General features: G+C 42.9%; 1 protein-coding gene across 1 annotated transcript in view; it reads right to left on the bottom strand.

Moving 5' to 3' along the window:
• shoc2 (SHOC2 leucine rich repeat scaffold protein) overlaps positions 1-15,502 on the bottom strand; it is a 618,526-nt gene that overhangs the window by 553,801 nt on the left and 49,223 nt on the right. The gene's annotated exons all lie outside the window — the stretch shown is intronic.

Genomic DNA, 15,502 nt, shown 5'->3' with positions numbered 1-15,502 from the left:
TCGTCCGTCGTGCGGTGCCGCGCAATGTATACTTTGTCCGTCGTGCGGTGCCACGCACAACGTGATACGTTGTTGTTAGCGTGTAGCCCGGCTAGTGCTGCACCGCACGGCTATTTGCGAGAGCTATTGTGTGTGTACACACACACACACGCGCGCGCGCGAAAGCACACACACACAGGCTACACACACACAGAGTGTATGAGCCACGGACCTCCTCTGCGGAGGTCGGAGGAGGAGATCGCTGGACCCTCGTTCTACGCTTGCTCCGGTGTCCCGGGTGCTCCAGTCAGGTTTAGGGCAAGAGACAGCAGGGTATGGCCGACAAAACCATCTCATAGACGGGGAGAAGCGTGTTGACCCTCGTAACTAATCTCTGACACCTTTTTTGAAGAAGACATGTACTTTTTTATCGGTCTAACCATTGATTTTATAGCGAATGCTATATAATTTTTACCCCTAGAACTGATAGTTTTAAAGTTGGTTTAGAAAGTCGGAAACACACCTCGGACAGCTTTTGTTGGGTCAGTTTCAAAAGATAATGATATGGATGCTCGACTCCGCCCCTCCCCCCCATATTAGCCCAATCAAATTAATGTATTGCCGTTACTGTACAGAAAGTACTACTTTCAGTACAGTAACTACAACAAATTAATTTGATTGGGTAATTTAACATGGGGGTACATGACATCATTAAAGAAATTGGCTAATTTGATAGCAATAATTTGCTGTTTTGGCCATGTCACCAGACCTTTAAGTCATAATCCCTACAGTATGCTTTGTCATACGTCAAATAACGAAAGAAGTCGGAGAAAAATCTTCCATCTCTGCTGTGAGTATGCTCGTTACAATGCCTTTGAACCACTAGTCCGCCTGGAGATATCGTGCACATAACACTTCTGTACTGCTTTTTTGGCTATTTCGCTTTCATTATGACACATTTTGTCTTCTTGTATTTGTTTTGTGTGTACACTACTCTACTGTAATGTTGCCCCTGCTGTATGTAAGTGCATGTGACAACAGAAAACCTTGAACGTTGCCATAGCATTGTTTGGTGCGACAATTTCAAACCAGCCCCTTAAATTATGTATGCCCGCTGTTTGCAAAAAGAAATTATAGGAGAGGAAAGGAAGTAAAATTGTCGGAGCAGGCTTAAAAGTGATTACAATTCAGCTGTTGTTCTTCAGCTCAAATTGCCCTGCGCCTCAAGTGCAATTTCCTCCTTGTCACATTCTGTGAAGCAAAGTATGAATTTGCAGTGAACCAGCTGAAGACCACAAAGAAAAGCTAGAATTCAGTGGTGCTGAAATTGACTGATTAAATAACAGAACATCAAAACAACTCCAGCTGAGAAAAATTGAAAGGGACTATTGCTCATGAAATAGCCTTTTTTAGGAGCACGCACATGAATTGATTAAAACAACTTTCACAAGGTTCACACCTCAACAAAGTGTACAAAGGCTTCCAACTGCCGAGTGTCACGCCGACGTGCATTAACATAGAAGCCCATAGATGCATATAAATGCTCCATTTTCTAACCTGTAGTGTAGGTGTAATGTGCGTCTTTAAAATAGCTTCCCACCAAATATAAATTCACCAATGCAACACTGAGCTGCATGCATAATCAACCACACTTCTCATGTACAATCCTCCTTTTGAATGTACAATTGTACATGCTATCAAACATCGCCTTCCATTGTTTGCGTGATCCTTCCTTAAATTCAATATGCACCTGTGTTTGGCCATAACAAAAGCCTGTTTGTTGCGACCGTCAGCCGTCAGGTTTCAAATTACTATGAAAACTTCCACCGGCTGTCCGTCACGTCACGTCACACTTTTGGCCCTACTCTTATCTCCGGCATCGTTGCCCCTATCCATGCCAGGGTCCACTCAATATGCCGACGGGCCGCTGTTCCGACTAGCGTAAGCAGGTTAGTTACTCATCACGGGTACTGAGGTTAGGTTTAGGGTTAGGGTTAGAGTTAGGGTTAGTTTTAGTGTCGGAATACCGGCCAATCCATGCCAAATTTGCACACACTCCTTGGCTGGCAAACCAACCTCCGCCCCCGATTTCTTACATGCCCCTCTTCTAGCTCACCATGAGGCTGCATGTATACATGCGACCTGGCGGTCGCTTATCTCCTGATTGGGGAGTCTTACTGGTTCTCACTTTATTATTAAAACATCTAACATCTGATCTGATTCTTTATGTTCTGCCTTGACACTGTTCAAGTGTCAACATGACCTGACATTTCACAGGTCAAGTAAACACCCATTATTACCCTTACTTAGATAGCTGGTGTAGGGCTCGGAGTCGGCAACTCTCATGCAGATGTCAAGGAGCCAACGTGCCCAAGATTACATCATCCTGTCATGAACTGAATTAAGACATGGCGACAACTGAGACTCTTGTCACTGTATGACATCACACCATCCTTTCATCTCAGATTGTTATTCATTATATCGTCGTTGTCGGGTGGAAACCTTGTATGTCCAAAACCATTTGTTTTGTATTTATCATTTTTAGAATTATTTAAACTGGTGAAAACAGCCGATCTACAGCTGTTTTCACTACTGTTGTGGGACGGCCTTGTGTGATGAAGCAGTGCTTTATTTTGCGAAAAAAAATTGAAACTTGGAGACAGAGGTTTCCGGCCCACAGTGACGATATATACCCTGTCAATTTACTATTTTGTCAGAGAGACAACCATTGAACCTCTGTACTGCTTTGCCTCGTCTGTTCAAAGCACGTCTCCCACTTTCCCTCACTCCTCTCTGCCTGCTCCTTCTCACTATCCACTGCTAAGTCCTCTTTTTGAGCGGTGGTCACACCGTCTCCATAGCGTGGCCGTGTGTGTATCCGTCTATGTGGGTGGGTGGGTGGGTCCGTATGTAGCCTAAGTACCCCTGGTGACCAGAGAGGTGCTGTTGAGTCTAGTCTGCCCTGAGCATCAACTGCAATACCAGTGGTGGCCTGAGTGACATGGATGGATGGATGGCTCTCTCTCTCACACGCAAGCAAGCGTAGTGAGCTTGTAGATCTGCTATTTTTGGCTAAAGTTCTCAGAATATGGACACTAAGCAGGCACGGTGACGCAGTGGTTAGTGCTTCGCCTCACAGCTAGAAGGTCCTGGGTTCGATTCCCGCCGGGGGACGCTGTGGGCGCTGGCGGCGTGTTCCTCCTCCGTGTCATCAGCGCCCACACCCTAGGTGGGGTTGGCGATAGGGCCTTTCTGTGTGGAGTTTGCATGTTCTCCCCGTGTCTCCTAGGGTTGATACCCTCACAAAAACATGCACGTAATCCTGGTCTCAATAATGCCTCCCCCTGGCCAGCCGGGGCGCCTGATGGAGGGGAAAGGAACTGGTTGGAATAACGTGTTCCTTCCACGCACTACGTCCAAACCAGGGAAATCTCCACTGTCAGGTGAAAAGAAGCAACTTGGACTCCTCATGCATAGAAGGAAGCATGAGGTCAGTCCGTTGTCTCCCTTGGCACGGCAGAGGGAGAGCAGAGCCCAGGATTACATAGGCAATTAGCACTGGGTGAAAAAAATGGGTTACAAAATTGTGGGATAAAAATTATGAAGTAAAAAAAAAAGAATATGGACACTACATGGGTTCAAGTGGTTCATATAAAAAAGGAGAAAAAAGTTTCTCTCACACAAAGATTTGGAGGACCCCCTGTAGTAACTCTGAGGACCCCCTAGGGGTCCCGGATCCCCTGTCGAAGACCCCTGCTCTACTTCAGTCATCTTAATCATCATTAATCATATGTCTAACTCACCAAAAGTTACCCCCAACATGTCATGCCTGTCTTCTTTCTCTCCTCTCTCCCTACAGTACGTCCAAAAACTGGTGACATCCACTCGACCAACCACCTGTCCTCTAGACGCCATTCCTTCATCGATCTTCCAGACCATTGCCCCTGATCTTCTCCCAATCATTACCACACCATCAAGCAACACATCCGTAACCTCTGGCTGCGTCAAGTCATCCAGAGTTACTCCGCTCCTCCAATAACCAACCCTTTACCCCTCAGATGTCAAGAACCGCAGATCACTCCATTCCTTTCTTTCCAAAACTCTTGAATGGGTCGTTTCTGACCAAATTTCTCTCCATCTCTCACAGAATAGACTGTTGGACCCCAAACAGTCTACATTCAAACAAGCTAGCCCACTCCACTGAAACCAGACCCCTCTCAGTAACAGAAGCACTCCAATGACTCCATGCTGCCTCCCACTTATAAGTCCTTATTATTTTAGAACCATCAGTAGCATTTGACAGAGCGAACCATCAGCTTCTCCTGGACACCCTTTCTGACTATCATCAGTGTGGGTCATGACCGAAAGTATAAGGTCGCGGGTGCAAGCGGACAAAATGGGTTTCCTCAGACGGGTGGCTGGTATCTCCCTTAGAGAAAGGGTGAGAAAAGTTCAGTCACCCGAGAGAGACGAGGGTAGAACCACTGCTCCTACACTTGGAAAGGAGTCAGCTTAGGTGGTTCGGGCATCTAGAACGGATGCCCCCCCGAGCGCCTTCCTAGGAAGGTCCTCGATACACGTCCCACTGGGAGGAGACCCCGTGGCAGACCAAAGACCAGATGGAAGGATTACATCTCCAAACTGGCTTGGGAACGCCTCGGTATACTCCCTGAGGGAATGGAGGAAGTTGCTCGGCAGCTCGGGATAAGGAAATCTGGAGGTCTCAGTTGGAACTGTTACCCCCGCGACCCGATTCCAGATAAGTGGTTGAAGATGGATGGATGGATGGATGGATGGATGATTCAATGGAATGGCACTAAATAAGCCTACAGGATTGAGTGACCACTGCAATGTGTGCCTTGAAGGACAGCTGACTGTCCAGGACAACCATTAGGCCCTTATTGGCGATTGGAACAGAAATGGGATCCTGCCTTGGACAGGGTCTTACCTGGGAAGAGAGGCTCGGTCTGCGTTAAGCTTGAGGTTCTGGGAATTCATGCGCTAAGAGGTCAGCCAGACATGCAGCAATGCACTCTTCAACCTGAGACGGGGAGAAACGGTTGAGTGTCATCAGCATATACTGTTATAGGAGAGCTTTGAGCAGAGATGACAGAGCCAAGATAATTGGTGTGGAGGGAGAAAGGAGGGGGCAAGGTATAGGTTTAATATTATTTTAACCAACACACAGACATAAAGGGTGTTCAATAGCACATATTTATGTAAAAAAGAGAGGGCCAATCAGGTGGAGTTAGCTGGTTTGGCAGAAAGCGTTAGGAGGTTTGGTCCCAAACACTTTTTACTACTTTCCATTGGTTCAATATTATTTTAACCAACGCTCGGATGTAAAGGGTGTTCAATAGCCCTGATTTAAGCCAAAAAAATCTAAAACTAGTAAGGGGATTTTATAAGATATTTGACCAATCTGCGAAGTAAATCGTTACCAAGAAATTTCTTCACCAATGTGTTTCTAAAGGTGTGTAATAATATGTACTAAAAGGTTGAAATTCAACTCCCGGGGAAACCTCATAAAAAACTGATTTGTGTTTGTGTCCCATTAATTTATAAAAATACAAAAAATAAATCTGCTTTAAGTAGCATGTGAGGGGTCAAACTAGGGGTTTTTCATGATGCTGAATCCATTGCAAGCATTTGTTTTGCACGAAAAACATTCCTTGGGCTAAAATCGGACCCACAAAACGATGGTTTAGTGATGAATCATCACTTTTCACCGTTTTGTGGGCCCATGGAATGTTTTTCATGCAAAACAAATGCTTGCAATGGATTCAGCATCATGAAAAACCCCTAGTTTGACCCCTCACATGTTACTTAAAGCAGATTTATTTTTTGTAGTGTTAATGGGACACAAACACGAATCATTTTTTTTATGAGGTTTCCCCCGGGAGTTGAACTTCAACCTTTTAGTACATAATTATTACACACCTTTAGAAACACATTGGTGAAGAAATTTCTTGGTAACGATTTACTTCGCAGATTTTCTTATGTTCCCCTTACTAAACCTCAAAAATGGTGTTAAGAGGTTTTGGCCAGACAGTGACAATATGCTTTAGGAAGTGCAGGACCAGCCCAGTGCATCTAATAAAAAAGGATGTTAAGCTGTGCTGAGCTACCGTAATCAACCACATGTTATTTAGATTTTATGTTGATTAAACAGATGCTAGGTCCATTGTTTACTTGATATCCTAGTTTCTCTGAAGCACTTCATTGTTATCTCTACTTGTGTGACTATTTGCCTTAGAGTTCAACTCTGTTGTGTTTATTCTGATCTCGCACAGTCAATTGCTCTGGATAAGAGCAGCTGCTAAATGCCTGAATTCTACGGCATTTGTAAATATCGTCACCGTCGGACAGAAACCTTGTATCTCCAAGTTTCAAATTTGTACGTTCTTTCGCAAAGTAAAGCCCTGCTTCATCATACAAGGCCGTCACACAAAAGTAGTGAAAACAGCAGATCTACAAGCACACAACGCCTCGCGGTGCGAGGCGTTGTGTGCTTGTAGATCGGCTGTTTTCACTAGTTTAAATCATTTTTAAAATGATAAATGCAACGAACGGTTTTGAACATACAAGGTTTCCACCCGACAGTGACGATATCCTAATGGAGTGAGGCACAGATAACTAAAGTCATAAGCAAACCGTATTTCTTGAATCAGAATGCATCGCGACTCGCATGGACTCTGGCAGTGCACGCTTGCACACTATAGGATGTACATTGCTGGACACTGACATAATGTTGTTAGGATAACAGTTGAGGCTGTATATATATGAATCTAGGCTGTGTATTCATTGTTGATAGACTGTGTATATTCACCAGCCTGTTCACCAGAGAACATTGTCGTTGTTTCCTGAAACCACAGGATATATTGGATGTAGAGGTTTCTGAACAACTATGCATATTGTCACTGGTAAATGGAGCATTTATATAGCACCTTTTATCCAATGCGCTTTACAGAGATTGTGCATTACATTCACCCATTCACAAACCGACAGAGGAAACCATGCAAGGCACCAACCTGCTCATCGGGAGCAACAAGGGGTTCAGCGTCAGTGTTGATTTTGTCGACTAAAACTATGACGAAAAATGTTTGTCGACTGCGTTTGTTTTAATGATGAAAACTAAATAAAAACTAAGCTGTGATGACTAAAGACTAAGACTAAATATATTGACAATTTCGTCAACAAAATAAAAACTAGACTAAAATGTTGGGGAGGGACTGGTGGAGAAGAGAGTCATTTTATGTTTGGTTGCTCTCCGGCGTTGCATGCTGAAAATAGCAGATGTGAGCTTGTAGATTGGCTATTTTCAGCACACAACCAAGTGTAAAATCAGTCATTACGATGCCATCAAGGCCTGCCAAAATACATTTTAGTCGACTAAATCAACTGTACATTTAGTCGCCCTAAAATCTTATGATATTTAGTCAACTAAAAACTAGACTAAAACAAAAACTTTTCAGGTGACTCAAAAGACTATGACTAAAACTAAATCAAAATTTGTTGTCAAAAACAACACTGTTCAGCGTCTTTCAAGGACACTTCGACACTAACTCTGGGGGAGCCCGGGATCGAATTGGGAACCTTTCGGTTGCCAAGCGGCCACTCTACCCCTGAGCCACAGCCACCTCTGTTGGGAAACCTTGTTATTAAATACATTAAAACAGGAAATGGAATAAAATAACCTGTGTGCCAATGAATCCAATGTAGCTATTATGTCACACATTCTATATACAGTATAAATATTTATATAACCTACAAACACACTCAAACACTTTCACTTTCAGAATCTTTTGGAAATAGCAGATCTACTCATCGACGAATTGTGAGCTTGTAGATCGGCTATTTTTGCTACTTATGTGCGACATTCATTGAAAAGCACAACACGTTGGAATGTGGAGAAGGACATGCACGGTTTCTGCCTGACAGGAATGATATCCACAATTCCAGATGCAGACCATGTGGACTCACATGTAGCCTATTATGTGCAATTTCAAAGTAGATTGTAAGTGATTTCCATCCAGGTATGCAACTGGAATGGTGTCAGCAGAGCCCTGTGAGTCTCTTGTGCAAATGTTTGCACAGAAATGTGGAGTAAATATGGATAAAGAAAATGAATTTGGAAATGTCAAATAAACGGTGGTATAAATGTAATCATGTTGCATACATAAATTGTTGTTAAAATGTGGATAAGGTACAAAGGATGATCACCAAAGGTTCTGTACAGCAGATACGGTGTCTCTGTCTTTCATTCTGAATTGAAGGCAAGAATTCAAATGGATCTCTTGGTGGATAAGGCAAGAGGTAATGAAGCCTGGGCAGATCTATTGTGGTTGTTGGATTAAACCCACATGGAATATTTTCTTTGGCTTTTTTAATCCTGCTTCCTCCTTTGTGCAGTAGCCTATGTATATTTCCCATCTCCTTGTATATATATCCTTGTATATTATCTGGTGTGAGTTTTTTATGTATCCTTTTTATATGATGTTTTGTAACGTCCATGTCTAAATAAAAGTTATAATAAAAAAAAGAAAAAGAATATGTTGCATACAGCAACATAATCTCTGTACGTACGTAGGCCTGCACACTTCTGCAATTCAATATCTCGAGAATCGTTCGACAACCGTCTTCAGATTCGACACACGTGTTGCAGAAGGCCCAAGGGAGTGCAATGCCCGGCGTGGTCTAGTACCAGGAATGACCATTTCACAGACACACAGCCTCGACCTTTTTGGTTGACCTTGACCACCGGACCACACTGAAATCACTCACACACATATCGTCGTTGTCGGGTGGAAACCTTGTATGTCCAAAACCGTTTGTTTTGTATTTATCATTTTTAAAATGATTTAAACTAGTGAAAACAGCCGATCTACAAGCACACAACGTCTCGCGGTGCGAGGCGTTGTGTGCTTGTAGTTCAGCTGTTTTCACTACTTTTGTGCGATGGCCATATGATGAAGCAATGCTTTACTGTGTTAAAAAATTTACAAATTTGAAACTTTTTTTTTTTACAAATTTGAAACTTGGAGATACAAGGTTTCTGCCCGACAGTGACGATATACACACCCAATCAAACAGTTGACTACAGTCCATGCCAATGACACACCCGTCTTCAATCGAGCTGAATGCTGCACCTCGTTCAACGCAATGCACCTTGCACCACTCCATCGCCCTTTTTTGTTTTCTCTCTTCTGTCTTTCTCTGTTGGTTCGTGGCTGGTGGGGGGTTCTCGCTGCTCAGGGCCTCAGGCTCATGCTATGGACCTCAAAGTACAAAGCACAGGGTACATGACCCTCCCTCGGGAACCAATCATCCCTGGTCCCTGCATAAGCTGCACCCATAAGACTTTGACCATGCTCTCATGTCCCATGCCCTTGACCATCTATGCTTCGCATGCAGTACAGTACAACCTTTAGAACCAGTGGTTCTCAACTAGTGGTCCCGGGACCACCAGTGGTCCTTGAGGGAGTTCCAGGTGGTCCCCAGCTAAATTATGGACATTGGTCCTGCCAAATGGACTTCATAGATCTTTAACTTCTGAGAGTGTCAAATGAAACCAAATGGAACCATACAGGACATACACGCTTCATCTTACGCTCTCGAAAGTTAAATTATTGTTATACATCTGCATAATATTACTTAGAAGTCTACACAATTAGAGAATTGTTATTTTGGTCAATGTTTGCCTAGCTGTTAACTCTCCTATGGCACCACATCAATACAGCATGGAATAGTGGACAAAGTCTTATCCAACGACAACACAATCTTGGGTCTGAGAGGCTACATCTCATCAAATGGTGGTCCGTGGCTCAAAATCAGAATAAATAATGGACCTTGATATGAAAAGGGTTGAAAACCATGCACTGCTTTAGACCAGGGTTAGGCAACCTTAGGCACGGGTGCCAACATTGGCACAGGGGAGGGTGATCACTGGCACACTGGCAGATTTTTATTTTAAAATCAAATATTATTTTAAACATGGTCAATACATTAAGTCACCCAATTTGCATCAAATTACATCCTGCACACATTCTACATTCATTAAAATTCTGAACTCTGACTGGGGACGGTGGGGGGGGGAGTCGGGGAGATACATGGGTTTGTGCTAATGATGAGTCTAATGATCGTTATAACAAGATCCTGACAATCAAAATATGTCTGAATTTTGATGGGGTGTCATTAAAATGAATGTTGACATGGCACACTGACTATCTAGAAAATAAAAACATGGCACTTGATTTCAAAAAGGTTGCTGATGCCTGCTTTAGATGATCATGGATTCATGCCCACACATCCGATTCCATAGCTGTTTATGACGCACGACCCATGCAATGCATGTGGTGCACTCATAGGCGTCCAGTGTTTACCAATTATCATGCTTAGTTTTTCAATAAATACAAATAAATTTGTGTTTGATTTTTAATCAATTTTTTGTTCGAATGTGTGGTCTTTACTAGTGAATTGTTATGAGTACAAGTTGTACTGTACAACTTGTGATTATGACACAAGGCTGCTCCTTTCTGTGTATTGGGCAATGATTCTACGCATGAGATCTAATCATCAATATAATACATAATAATTGAAGCCATAAATTAATGCAATTCCATGGAGATCTCTTTTGGCGGGGATCTTGATAAGAATGGCCGTTTGTTTCTCATATCCCTCTGCTTCCTCCCAGATAGGCAAAGCCAGCAACTTTGCCATTTGAGTCTTTGGAATGTTCCAAGCCTTTCCTAAAATGCAAACATTAAATGTACTAGGTGATAGTTGACAGTGGGCAGACGCCACTCATTGGTGTCTGCCCACTCTCAACTATCACCTTGTAGGCCAACTCATTATTGGCACCCCTCGTTCCGTCAGGCTCTCCATGGGTTGTATTGACATTTTCATTCCTTTCCCTGTCTTGTTCTCTTCTCTCTTCTATCCTTTCCACTTCTCTAGCCTGTCATTAATGAATAATAATAATAACTAGAGATACTGTTCCTCCGAAACAGTGTGGGCTCGCTCGTGACTATATTCTGCTGCGTGCTAAATGTCATGTGAAGCTCAACCAATACTCCAGCTAACACTACTCCCAGATTTTACACAATTGCACCTTATTGGCTAAGGGCCCTGCCTTTGTACTGTCTGCGACGGAACTCACGCGACGGAACTCACTCGATAAATAATGAAGATAAAATAGTGTTCTCGCCTTTCAGGCGAGCCCACAATAATAATTAATTTTATGTGTGATGCACTTCATATTTGATACAAGTGCTACATGGCATAAAATTCAAGAAAATAGAAAAGAATTATAACAGCCGAGGAAGAGCTGAGCAGAAGGCCCGGTCCCCCATGGTCCGGAGCTTGGTCCTGGGAGGTTTCAGTGTGTTGGAGCTTCCAGAGTGAAGGGAGCAGGGTTTAGGTCAGTGGTTCTCAACCTGTGGGTCGGGTCCCCAAATTATTTTGGGGGGTCCCCAGATGATTAACTTAAAGTTATACCATGTAACTTTCTTTATAAAACAAATCTTAAAATTGTCCTAACTGTTAAATCGCTAAAGTTTTAGAACACCCACTCCGTTATTTTCAGCTTCTAAAGCCTTCTCTTTATATGTTTTCTATGATCCTGGCCGGGGTCCGGTTTTCGCGAAAAAATAGCGTCATCTGCATCATCTGTATACGTTGGCCAATCACATCGCGGATCATACACACATGATACACTACCGGCCAATCACAGCTTATCTGCCATGGTCTTCAGGAAGTAGCCTCGCTCAGCTACAGTGTTTACCATGGTGAAGGATTCTTAACCTCTTAATCCCCAAATCCTGGCCAGAAAATTACGTTCTACCATGCGTTCTACCCCTCCACGGATTTGTATCGGTCGCGGTGGTCCACGACGACTCCGGGCGAAAAACAAGCAATACCGCTACTGACCACTAGTTTAGCAACTTACACAGTATAGCTTTAATGTGAAACATTGTTTTCTCACTCAACAGTAAACAAAATAAATCTGAAATTCCAGATGTTGAAATGGCACTGGATGTTAAAACCTTTATTGCCATTGTTGATAAGCATGCTCCATGGAAGAAACTAAGGAAGGATAAAAAATATCTCATCACCTTGGTGCCAGAGTTATCTACTCTGTTCAGTGAAGAACAGAACCATGGTTACTTCCAAGTGTGGTTGCCGTGAGGCGAGTCACACTTGCAAATGAATTTCGTCTTGCCATATGAATTTTCCCCATTCAAGTCAATGGGGAACATGTATTCACTAATAAACTAATGGCCATATATGGAGATCTGTGTCAGTCCTTGTCCCTGTTCGACATCCCTGATGTGCACATATCTTGGAATGCCCATATAAGGACATACTGTGTCAGTCTCATGTGGTCTATGTTGTCAGTCATCTCCATATATTATTTGGGAAAAGTTCCCAGACTATGGTTTTCCATCCCACGGTACATAAAACATGCACCAGGGCATTGGGAAAACGGTTTAAATCGCTTATTTAGTCTCATTAAATTCAGAAAAGCCCCTGGCATAGTCTCGCGTGGCCAGACTGTTGCCTAACGCGATTTGCAAATGTACTGGCAACAGTTCTGGTTGAATGAGAAAACATTACAAAACGAACGATTTAAGCGATTGTTCCATGCCCTGGTGCATGTTTTATGTACCGTGGGATAGGAAACCACAGTCTGGGAGCGTGGAACTACCTTTACTTTTTGGATAACATTTCTGGAAAAGTGTGTTCTAACTCAATGTGGAGGCGTTCCGAACCAACCCTGGGGCCTGGGATACCTTTATAGGACCTCATCTCGGAGCACAACAGTATGCAGCGGGTGAGGTTCTATATGGGGCTAAGGGCAACCACAATAAATAAATGTACTTACTTACTTAGTCCTCTTGGACTTCAAGGCGCGTAGAGCCAACCAGGCAACCAGGTCTCTCCATCTGGGTCTGTCATGATGAGCAAGGTGTTGAGCTTGTGCCAAAGTCATATTGCATGCATTAAGTTCCTGGGCTATCACATCCAGCCAGCGGGTAGGGGAGCGCCTCTGGGTCGTCTCCAGCCAGCTTGCTTAAATAAACAGTATTTAAGATTATGTTCGACACAAATTGTGTCGAAGTGCTATAGGCCTAAGCATGGCAAACAACGCAATGTTTAATATATTAAACTGTGTTACACATTGGAAGGCTGAGCTTTGGCCTTTACGCTGAGCGCAGAAGGGAGGAATCATCCGTCAAGGCAGTCTGAGTTCTCCTTCACCCTGCATGAGAGGGCGCTCATCAAGTCACCCCTGTTTCTCTACTGGGAAGAAGACTTTTCTAACTTCCTGGTCATGTGACTATAGGTCAGGTGCAGTGGGTGCACCATTTAGGCCAGTCAATCTAAGCTAAAAAAAAAAAAAAGGGCCTGACCCAAAAGAAATTGCAATAGTAATGGTTCAAGGCTTTTTATGATCCTTAGGGTCATCCAAATAACATATTTAAAAGTTGTGAATTATATATTTAGTGGATCAAGGTGAATTCAGGGGGTTCAAGTTTGGGTCCCTTCACTTACTATACAGGGAAAAAGACCCCCCAAAAGAACTTCTTTAAGTAGCATGTGAGGGGTCTAACTAGGGTTTTTCATGATTCTGAATCTTTTGCAAGCGTTTGTTTTGCACGAAAAACATTCCTCGGGCTAAAAATGGACACCACAAAACTATGGTTTAGTGAGGAGTCATCATTTGTCTGGGGTCAGCTCCGTTTTGTATAATTCACAACTTTTAATATGTTATTTGGATGACTCTAAGGATCATAAAAAAACTTGAACCATTACTATTGCAATTTCTTTTGGGTAAACTTTAGACTGACTGGCCTAATTCTCATTCACCTTTGTTCAGTAAAACAGGGCTCTCCCGTCTCTTCAGCTCTTTCATAAACAAACAGGATACATTTCCAGGTGGCTTGGTCATTTCAGCCATGCAGTCAGGAGACAGTAGCTATTTATCAGCTTCAATTTGTCTGCTTGGCTGCTTCTTTTTTCCCTTTTATCTTTCACCGCTTTCATTTTAACTTGTTTATCGTCTCGCTACCCTGATAAAATTGGTAGCCTATCCTGACCTGGAAATGCATTTTCTGTTCATTAAAGAGCCGGAGAAACATGGAGATCCCTGAAGAAACTCTACAGCAATGATTGATATGCTATCTGAATATAGAGCTATAACACTTCTTTTAACAAATACATCACATACCACACCTTTGCACTCCAAATTCAATTAAGGCATCCATAAGTAAATTCCTGTCAATTATGTATTTGCCTGCACTTGCCAAAAACTAGCCTGTTCACATGAAGTGAGAGTTCAACTTCAAGGCACTGTGATTGACAGACGCTGATTGTCACTTCCGCATTTTATTTTCCCACAAAAACTCCCTGCAGCACCTGGGGCCAGACCGGTCTGCAGAAGACACATTATATAAGTTGAATTTTACGTGACCAGGATGGTTCACCAGGTACAAACACTAGGCTACAGCTACTGCTAATTTGATGGAACTTTGATGGCTTCACATCATGTCAGAGACTTGCCATTTGATATTTGCGTACAACTCTATAAGCGGCGAGTTGCTTTAAGCCAACACACAGTAGCCTTTCCGTACCTACTGTTCTCAATTGAGGCTGAAGTGATGAAATAGCAGAGTACTTAGGTGTAATCTCCTTCAACGCCCACAAAACCATCTTTCAGTGGCCACTAGATGGATGATTATATACAGAGTGGCAGCACTTGAAAAGCCTTTCTTCCGAACACTCACTTATGGCCAGTTTATGCTCCGCCGTACGGCGTCACACAGCGAAAATTGCTGATCTACAAGCTCTATTTGATGTGCTATATTATGCTTAGAGCTGCGATGGTATGTGTAGTTGTACGACAGAATATATTATATCAAGGGGACGCCCGCTATTTGTTCATGAATTAATAACAAAAATCTATGATTTTTCAGTAATTTCACAAAGAAATAAAATAATTTCCATAAACACAAATGTTTAAGAAGTAGCGCATACCACTTGGGCATTGCCACATAGGCATGGATGCCTGGCGGCGTCGCCGGTTCGATTCCCGATCCGGACGACTTTTGCCGCGTGTCACTCCCCATCTCTCTCCCCATTTCCTGTCAGTGTACTGTCCTATCAATAAAGGCATAAAAGCCCCAAAACAAATCTTTAAAAATAATATAAACCAAGTTTTACTAATTATCTTATGTCACGAATAGCCACATGTTTTTCTGCTGCCCTTTGGATGACAAAGAAATGGGCTGTTGTGAATGAAGAACAAAAAAGGCTCCAGACAATGAAATGAGTGCCGTGCCGTATATGTTGTTGTTAACTGTGATAATTACAGACTGACGCGGTATCTTTGTGTGGAAATAATTGTGAGGTTCATTGTCAGGAACGTGTTTGTGTGTGACAGCCTAGAATAGATGGGTGTATAAATGTATGGCATGGAGAGGTGTGTGTAGTACAAAAGAACCCCAATGCAAACAAGGCATTG

The sequence above is a fragment of the Nannobrachium achirus genome (assembly GCF_963921795.1).
Source record: "Nannobrachium achirus genome assembly, chromosome: 3".
Lineage (NCBI taxonomy): Eukaryota > Metazoa > Chordata > Actinopteri > Myctophiformes > Myctophidae > Nannobrachium > Nannobrachium achirus.
This window is presented reverse-complemented; position numbering and strand designations above follow the sequence as displayed.